This window comes from Pogona vitticeps, chromosome 4, assembly GCF_051106095.1.
Source record: "Pogona vitticeps strain Pit_001003342236 chromosome 4, PviZW2.1, whole genome shotgun sequence".
NCBI classification, from domain to species: Eukaryota; Metazoa; Chordata; class Lepidosauria; order Squamata; family Agamidae; genus Pogona; species Pogona vitticeps.
The window spans coordinates 16060729-16069317 of NC_135786.1; positions in this window are offsets into that span (position 1 = coordinate 16060729).

The following is an 8589-nucleotide window of genomic DNA, read 5'->3' on the forward strand; positions in this document are numbered from 1 at the left end:
AGACTAGAGCTCAGCTCTGACATTGGGCAAGATTTTGTAAACAAAAAGGAGGAGAATTAAGAGGGCATTATGATAACGTGGTGCCGCTGCGGGCTAAACCGCAGAAGCCTGTGCTGCAGGGTCAGAAGACCCAGCAGTCATAAGATCGAATCCACGCAACGGAGTGAGTGTCCGTCGCTTGTCCCAGCTCCTGCCAACCTAGCAGTTCGAAAGCATGCAAATGCAAGTAGATAAATAGGGACCACCTCGGTGGGAAGGTAACAGCGTTCCGTGTCTAAGTCGCACTGGCCATGTGACCATGGAAGACTGTCTTCAGACAAAACGCTGGCTCTATGGCTTGGAAACGGGGATGAGCACCGCCCCCTAGAATCGGGAACCTTTACCTTTACCTATGATAACCATTACACAAAGCTTTGATTGTTAGATGGGTTGTTATTCATTACTGTTTTGACTGGATTTTTAGTACTACAGCACTTGTGTTTTCCATTTTTTTGTGTTTTCCATTTCACAGAGTAGCATTTTTTCCCTTTTTAATATTTGTATATTTTTGTTCTTAGCTTTAATATTGCATTTTAATGATGTTAACCACTGTTGTATAGTCATCGTTTTCATTGCATTGTCATTCAGTCTTGTAAGCTACCTTGGGTCTTTCTCAAGGATCTGAAATCCATGGTCAGGTCTCCTGGTTCATAGTCTGTAGGCTCAGGAGCCTGTCTGCTTCTGACTGGCTTTAAGGGCTAGGCCCCGAAGAAGAGACCAAATGAATACACAGTTGCAACAAATCATCATCATCATCCTTCCTACTGAGGGTTCTTTGCCCTTTGCTTGCTGCAATTACAGCCTTTCTACGTATGTGTATTTTTCCATACTTTTACCGTTTTTAATTCACTGATAATGCTTTAATTTTTTTAATTTTTAATAACTTGTTAATGATTTATGTACCCTGTTTTAATTTTCTGATTGTTTTAATGATCTGTGAGATGCCTTGTCCTACTGCGGGAGGTCACAGATCATTAAACAAAGGCAACTAAAGTGTAATCAATCAATCAGTCAGTATAAGGTCCTTTAAAACAGTGGTCCCCAACCTTGGGCCTCCAGATGTTCTTGGATTTCAACTCCCAGAAATCCTGGACAGCAGAGGTGGCGGTGAAGGCTTTTGGGAGTTGTAGTCCAAAAACATCTGGAGGCCCAAGTTTGGGGACCACTGCTTTAAAATATGGGCCTTGGTTCTTTAGCTATACACATTCTCATCATCTGGGAAGCATTGGGCTTGATAATGATGATGAAAGACTATGGTGATGATAAGGCAAAGTTAGGTTTATTTGATATTACTCACACAGCGTGCAGCAGTCTAGTTCAGAACTTGTAGTTGTTACAGTAGCATGAAGTGAAAGGAGGAAAACATAATTAATTTAGCAGATATGCTTATGGATAGTACAGGAAGCTAAAGAACCCAAAATGTAAATAAAAGAACCCTTATGTTTGTGGGTTCTGTACTGTCAAGTCAGAACCAACTTTAGTGATCCTAATAGGGCTATCAAGTAAGTGAGGTATTTAAGGAGTGGTTTTACCAGTTCCACTCCCCTAGTGAGTTCCTATGGATGAGCTGGGATTTGAATCCAGGCCTCTTGAGTCCTTGTTCATATCTCTATTCACTACACCAAACTGGGTATCCTCAGGCGTGTTTTAGGCACCACCAGCCGAAACAGCTAAAAAGCAGGTCTTGGTTTGATATTCCTTCTGCCTGGCTTAAGCAGCCATTACAGAAGTCCTAGGAGGTAGTAGATATATTAAAACAAAAATGAAAAACAGTGGCTCCAGTCCTTTTGCATAGTTATGCTGGCATAGCACACATGGCACAACATTTGGAGTCAAACTGCTCCTGTTAAGAAATCACCATAGATGTTAGCAGTCACATATTGGGTTTTGTGATTGAGGTGCAATTGATAATGCCTATGGTGATTTCTCAAAGTGGAGCAGTTTGCCTCTAACAGTTACACCGTAATCATAATAATAAAATTGTGGCCACCTGCCTTGAAAATATGTGGAATATAAACTGGGAAAAAATACAGTGATTAGAATAAATAATTCCAATCATTTTATCACAGGATGTGTTTGTGTTTTTGCAAATCCCTATTCTTCAGCGATGGAGCAAAACCATCCTATTGAAACAATATCACAGACATAGGTGAAGTTCTAATCCTGAAAACATGAGCTAGCACAAAAGGAATTTTAAAAAACAGGGTGACTGATGCTACAATCTTTTGGTACGGACTGTTTAGTGGGAAAGAATAGAAAAGGAAAGAAAGAGAGATGGAGGGAGGAGGCAAAAACTGAACTGAGCCATTGGCTAATCTGTTGTTACCGAAAAGGAACTTTGGTATGAAGTAGCAATTTCCCTATTATTTGAATGGGGGTTGCAACAAAACCACTGATGTTACCATTGTGATGTGCAATTAGTGAAATCAACCAGGCAGGCATATGCAAGTGCAACCTCCCTCGTTTTTAGAGCTTTTTATACCTCCAAAATGATCCTAACATAGCATCAGGGAGGTGCAACTATAAGGCTGTTTCAGCTGCCACAAACTCACAGATTATGCCTGTAGAGCCTTTGAAGTATGCAGAGTTCTAAGCACAAGGCCATTGACCTCCAGTGTCCCATCTACTTTTCTAGAGCTTGAAGAAGTTACATTTATGGATGATAAATCCCAGAATCCCACAGCAAACCAAGAGCATAAGATTTCTGAGCTGCTTCATGTCACGTTCCAGGGGGTTACAACACCAGAGTTCGATAAGCCAGTTCTATGTCAGAAATTCAGAGAATGCAGAGCCGATATCCAAATACCAAAGCCAACTCACACAATGTAGTCCAGGGTCAGAGTCCAAAGCCAAAACGCACAACGTAGTCCAGGGTCAGAGTCCAGAACCAAGGGTCCAGAGAACAAGGTTCAAGATAGTCAGGAGCATGGATGCAAGCCAGAGGTTTGACTTGTTGCTTCCACAGATTTTCAGCCGTCTGAGAGCTGTTTATATAGTAAAAACAGTCCTTGAACTGCTGGAATCCTTTTCATCCTGTCAGAACTCAGGGCTAGTTAATCAAATGTTTCTGCTGGCAGTCTTCAAGTGATCCTCTGACCTTTTCGTCATAAGTCTTCCCCGAAGCTTGACCCTCAACCTATCTACTGGGGGAGGAGAATCTGGAGGCGATTCAGCTGTTTGTGTTTCTAATCGCTCAGCATTCTCCTCAGCTACAGTTAACCCCTCAGGTTCCGGCTCTTCGGCTGTACTCATGACACTTCATGGTGCACTGTACTGCAGCCAAGACTGTGCTCATGACCTGGGGTTCAATCCCAGGTAGTCAGCTCAAGGTTGATTCAGCCTTCTATCCTTCCAAGGTCAGTAAAATGAGCACCTAGCTTGCATAATTAACTTGTAAACCGCCCAGAGAGTGCTTGAAGCACTATGGGGCAGTATATAAGCAGCACACTTTGCTTTATAAAAGAAGGGTAGTTGGGAAATAGCATGAAATCTGCAAGTAGACTGGTTTGCAGCAGAGCTGATGGTATTTTTGTCTCCTAATACTCCAAACAACAATGAAATCAATATGCTTTGTGTCCACCACCCTCCAAAAACTAAGCTTTTGAGACAAAAAAAGTTTGGGAAGAAACATGGGGTGCATTTTTGCTTGAATGGCAAGTGACTTCATTTCTGCAGATGAAGACAAACTCATGAGCACATCTCAGAGCTGCCTGTTCTCAAGTTTGGAAAAGGTACTTTTTGGGACAACAACAACAAAAAACAGAATGTTGAGGCCAAGCAAGACTAGCCAATTTTGTGACACAGAAATGCTCGAGGACTGCAGCCCATGTACAGTACTCAGATGTATCCTTTAATTCAGTGGTCCCCAACCTTGGGCTTCCAGATGTTCTTGGACTTCAACTCTCAGAAATCCTGCCCAGCAGAGGTGGTGGTGAAGGCTTCTGGGAGTTGTAGTCCAAGAACATCTGAAGGCCCAAGGTTGGGGACCACTGCTTTAATTAACAAATGTTGTACAATGATAAATATCCTAAGAGAGTTTGGAAAAGTTTTTTTTTTAACCACAGCTTCCAGAATCTTTCATCCAGCTTTATCACTGACTGTTCTGCCTGATGAATTCTGAGAACTGTTGCTCAAAAAGTAGCTTTTGAAAAGCCTGTTTATTCCTTAAGTGTACCTCTTTTGCCTTTAGCTCTGGTTGGTGAAGAAGCTCTAGTTTTGTTTTTAAAAATAAGAGATCCCACAAACCTGAGGTCTTCCCAGCACACAGATGTTCCCATTCTAGCCTAGACATGCTGAACATTTCACTGAAAAAAAAATCTTATAAGCTAATACTAAGGGCACATCTTGGTGCAGATTTTGAAAGATTTCAACTCCCAGAATCCTCCAGGTAACCTGGCTTAGGGATTCTGAGAAATAGTCCAAAAAGTAAATTTTCAAAAGCTTAGTAACAACTGATCTGTAATATTCTGTTCATGGTGCTAGTGCAAAGAATGGTATATTCAAAATGCAAGAATATATATATTTTCTCTCTCTCTCTTTTATCTTTTTAAAAATCTGGCCCACATGTAATTCTCCGGAGTTATTGCAATTGAAAACACTGGTATGTGTGGAGAAATCATGTCTACATTCACATATTTCACCACCGGAACAAAGTGCTGAGGTGGAATAGGAAGAAGGAAACAGACTTACAGGAAAGGAAGTAACTTGCTTCCTCCATTTTATTCATACGCAACGAAAGTCCAAGACTATTAAACAATAATAATCACCTTGGTAGGCGCTGGCAGCCAGCTGGTCAATATTTAGCTCTCTTGTTTCTTCTTTCACAGGTGTTGCAGGGAGAAACACAAAACAGTGCTGATTTCGCCTTGTTTCTGATTAACGATAACTGTCTGTTGTCAATAATAGCTGTCCATTTATTTATTTATTTATTTATTTGTTTGTTTATTTATTTATTTATTTATTTGATTTCTACCCCGCCTCCCTAGACAGCATCTACTCGGGGCGGCTTACAAATATCATAAAATATCACTAAATACAATAAAACATCACAATCATTAAACATTTAAATCAATAATATAGTATGATCAAGATGGGGAATGACAGAACAAAAAGATAGAATTTGAGATTTGACAGGAGGGAAAGCTTGCCTGAAGAGCCAAGTCTTTAAATGGCTCTTGAAAACACCCAGCAATGGTGCCAGATAGATCTCTGATGGAAGGCTGTTCCATAGTCAAGGGCCCACTGCCGAGAAGGCCCAGTTTCTTGTTCTTTCTTTCCGGACCTCTCTCTGCATTAGGCCCCTCAACCATCCCTCCTAGCTATGCCGAGTAATTCAGGTAGATCTGGGTGGACGAAGGCGATCTGCCAAATACGGAGGTCTCAAGATTTTCCCAAGAAAACCTCAGGGTTTTCTAAGTAGAGAGCACTCAGAAGTGGTTTACTTTTCTCTTCTTCTGGGGGCACCCTGGGACTTGCCCAAGGCCACATAGGTTGGCTCTACTAGGATGCGACGTGGGCAACCAAACTCCCAACCTCTGCCTCCCGGCAGCCACATGCCTAACTCACTGAGCTATCCAGATGGCTTGCTTCTATTTAGCATCCCTCTTCAAAAAACAAACAAACAAAAAACAATTTGTGGGACAATAGTAGAGCCAGCCTTACCATTAGGAAGAATGAGGTGGTTCCTTTAGGCAGCAGATTTGGGAGGTGTTAAAGAGAGATCTCTGTGCCATGTAGCTTGCCTTTTGCTCTGTTAGCGAAACTGCAGCTTTCAGATCTTGCGCAGGATGCTATACCATCTTCGCCTCTGTAGAAGAAAGATAAAATGATCTTCCTGCTTGCAATTGATGAAGGTGTCATCTTGTTCTTCACATCAAGCAACAAAATATTTAGTTTTTGACATAAGAATGCAAGAAGAGCCCTGCTGGATCAGGCCAAGAGTCCATCTAGTCCAGCTTCCTGTATCTCACAGTGGCCCCATCAGATGCCTCTGGGAGCACACAAGACAACTAGGTACCTGTCTCCTGATACCCCTCCCCTGCATCTGGCATTTGGAGGTATCTTCCTTTGAAGCCCAGAGATGATACATCCCCATCATGGCTTGTAATCTGTGATGGACTTTTCCTCCAGTAATCTGTCCAATCTCCTTTTAAAGGCATCTAAGCCAGATCCCACCACCACATCCTGTGGAAAGGAGTTCCACAGATTAACAACACACTGGGTAAATAAATATTTTCTTTTGTCTGTTCTCACTCTCCCAGCACTCAATCTGCGTGGATGTCCCCTGGTTCTTTTGCTCCTGGAGGCTTCCAGGACTAACCATTTTTTTAGATTAAGCACAATTTTGACACAGTTGAGATTTTATTAAGTAGGAGAGGTGATAGTTCAGCTCTAGGTGTGTTTCAGTAGCTTCCATCCATCTATAAGTAATAAAATAAATCAACCTGTTATTTATTACAGGTGGATCCCACTCTTCCTCCAAGAAAATCAATGAGGCATTATTTCTTATCCCCTTTCCACTGTATCCTCTATGATCCTGCAATTAGGTGGTTAAGCTGAGAGGCGGTGGCTGGCACGAGATCATGTAGCTCTCCAGACATTTTTCAACTCTTATCAACATTTGTCATTGGTTGCGCTGTCTGGGGCTGATGGGATATACAGTCTAGAACAGCGGTCCCCAACTCTTTTGGGGCCGTGGACCAGCTGGAAGGAGTGAGCTCCATGCCCACGCGGTGGGCGTGTCACACACCTGTGGGGGCCGTGTTGTGCCTGCAGGGGCATGTCACACCTGCGGGCAGCGTGGCAAGCTCAGAAGCCGGGGTAGGCTCAGCAACCAAGCTGAGATGAGAATACTAAAAGGTTGGGGGTGGTTGTTTTGGTTTTTGTAGAGTATCAGCTACTCAAGGAAGAAAGTAGAGGTTTTAAAACGTATACTTGTACCCATCGTATGAACAAAAGGTGCTCGGCACACAGGAAGAGGCAGGCTGATACTCTGATATCAAAGGCGGATCAAAGGATTGCTGATTCCCTCATCCCTGCCCCTGCTCTTTTAATTCCCGACAGCTGGTTGTTGAGAGCATTAATAAAAACATAAATGTGCTTAGTTCTTGGGGGCTGCACTAGCATTCAGTTTCATGAAGATTTAATGTCCTTACTCTGTTCTCAGAGCCAACAGGCCAAGGATAAGCCGCTTTGCTGGAATACACTAATGCTCTTTCCATGATCTCCTAATAGGATCGGCAAAGTGTTTGAGCTTAGCAAAAAAACCACATGCAAACCCCCAACCCCAAACTGGAGATGATAATCTTGTTTGTTCACCCAGGCCTTGACATGGATCATCTGAGATAATCAGAAATGCTGGAGGGGGGGGGGAAGTTTTCTGTAAATGGGGAGGATGGCATTGCAACTCCTGAGTCACCAGGAGATCAGGTAAGAAGAGGTGGATTTTGAAGAACAGTTCACATATAAGGAAGGGGTCACAGGGAGCAGAGCTCACCTCAGGCTTTTGATGTTGGAGGAAGGTCCCCAGGGAATGTCATCAATTAATCATTTCCAAAGGAGTGGCCGAGTTAGGCTGTTGCAGCAAAACCAATGGAGAGTCTGGTTGGTTTATTCTTTAATGTGCCACGTTGTAGTTCTTGACTGTTTTATTATTAATTAAAAAGTCCAAATCATGGGGAGAGGGAAAGAGTTCTATCAGGAACCATGGATGAGTGATTTAAACCATTGCTTTTTAAAACTACAGTTCTCAAGCTCCACCAACTATAGTGTCAACTGGATGGGGAATCCTAGGGATTTTGAAAGCTAAAGCGAAATACGAATCCAAACTCAAAAGTTTTCTCCATTTTTTTTTTTTTGGCCTTTAGAAAATATTGTCAGAGTAGACAATACTGATATAGACAGGTAATTAGTCTGACTTGCTGCAAACAGTGAAATTTTTTGAGGAGAGAAAATCACCGCGAAAGACAGTGTAGAAAAAGTCAGTCTCAGCTCCATGGTGGATGGATAGATGGATGCACATGATTCTGCTCAAACAGCTGACAGTAGTTGCCTTTCCAACTGGGGTAGCTGTGTTAGGCTATTGCAGCAAAGTCAATGGAACATTGGTTTGGGGGAACACTTTTGGGGGGCACATAAGCTTTTGTGGACTGCAGCTCACTTCATTAGATGCATCTTTGAAGTGTCACAATGCTCTGTTGTTTTTGTTCAAATTTATGGGGGGGAAAAAGAAACAAGCAAACCATTCCAAAAAATCTCCCAGGTTTGTTTTACTGCCCGCATATTTACATTGGACTCAGCAGTGCTTACTTCCAGCTCTTTAGGTTTCATTAATTCATTAATTCATTCATCTTCTATACCACCCCATAGTACACACATTATCTGGCTGGTTCACAACATGTTAAAGCACGTTAAAATCACATTATGGTAAATGAAACCAAGTATTTTGCAATAAACACCGTACTATAATATACAGTGGACCCTCTACTTACGGAATTAATCCGTATTGGAACAGTGGCTGCAGGTCAAAAAGTCTGTAGGTCGAGCCTCCAT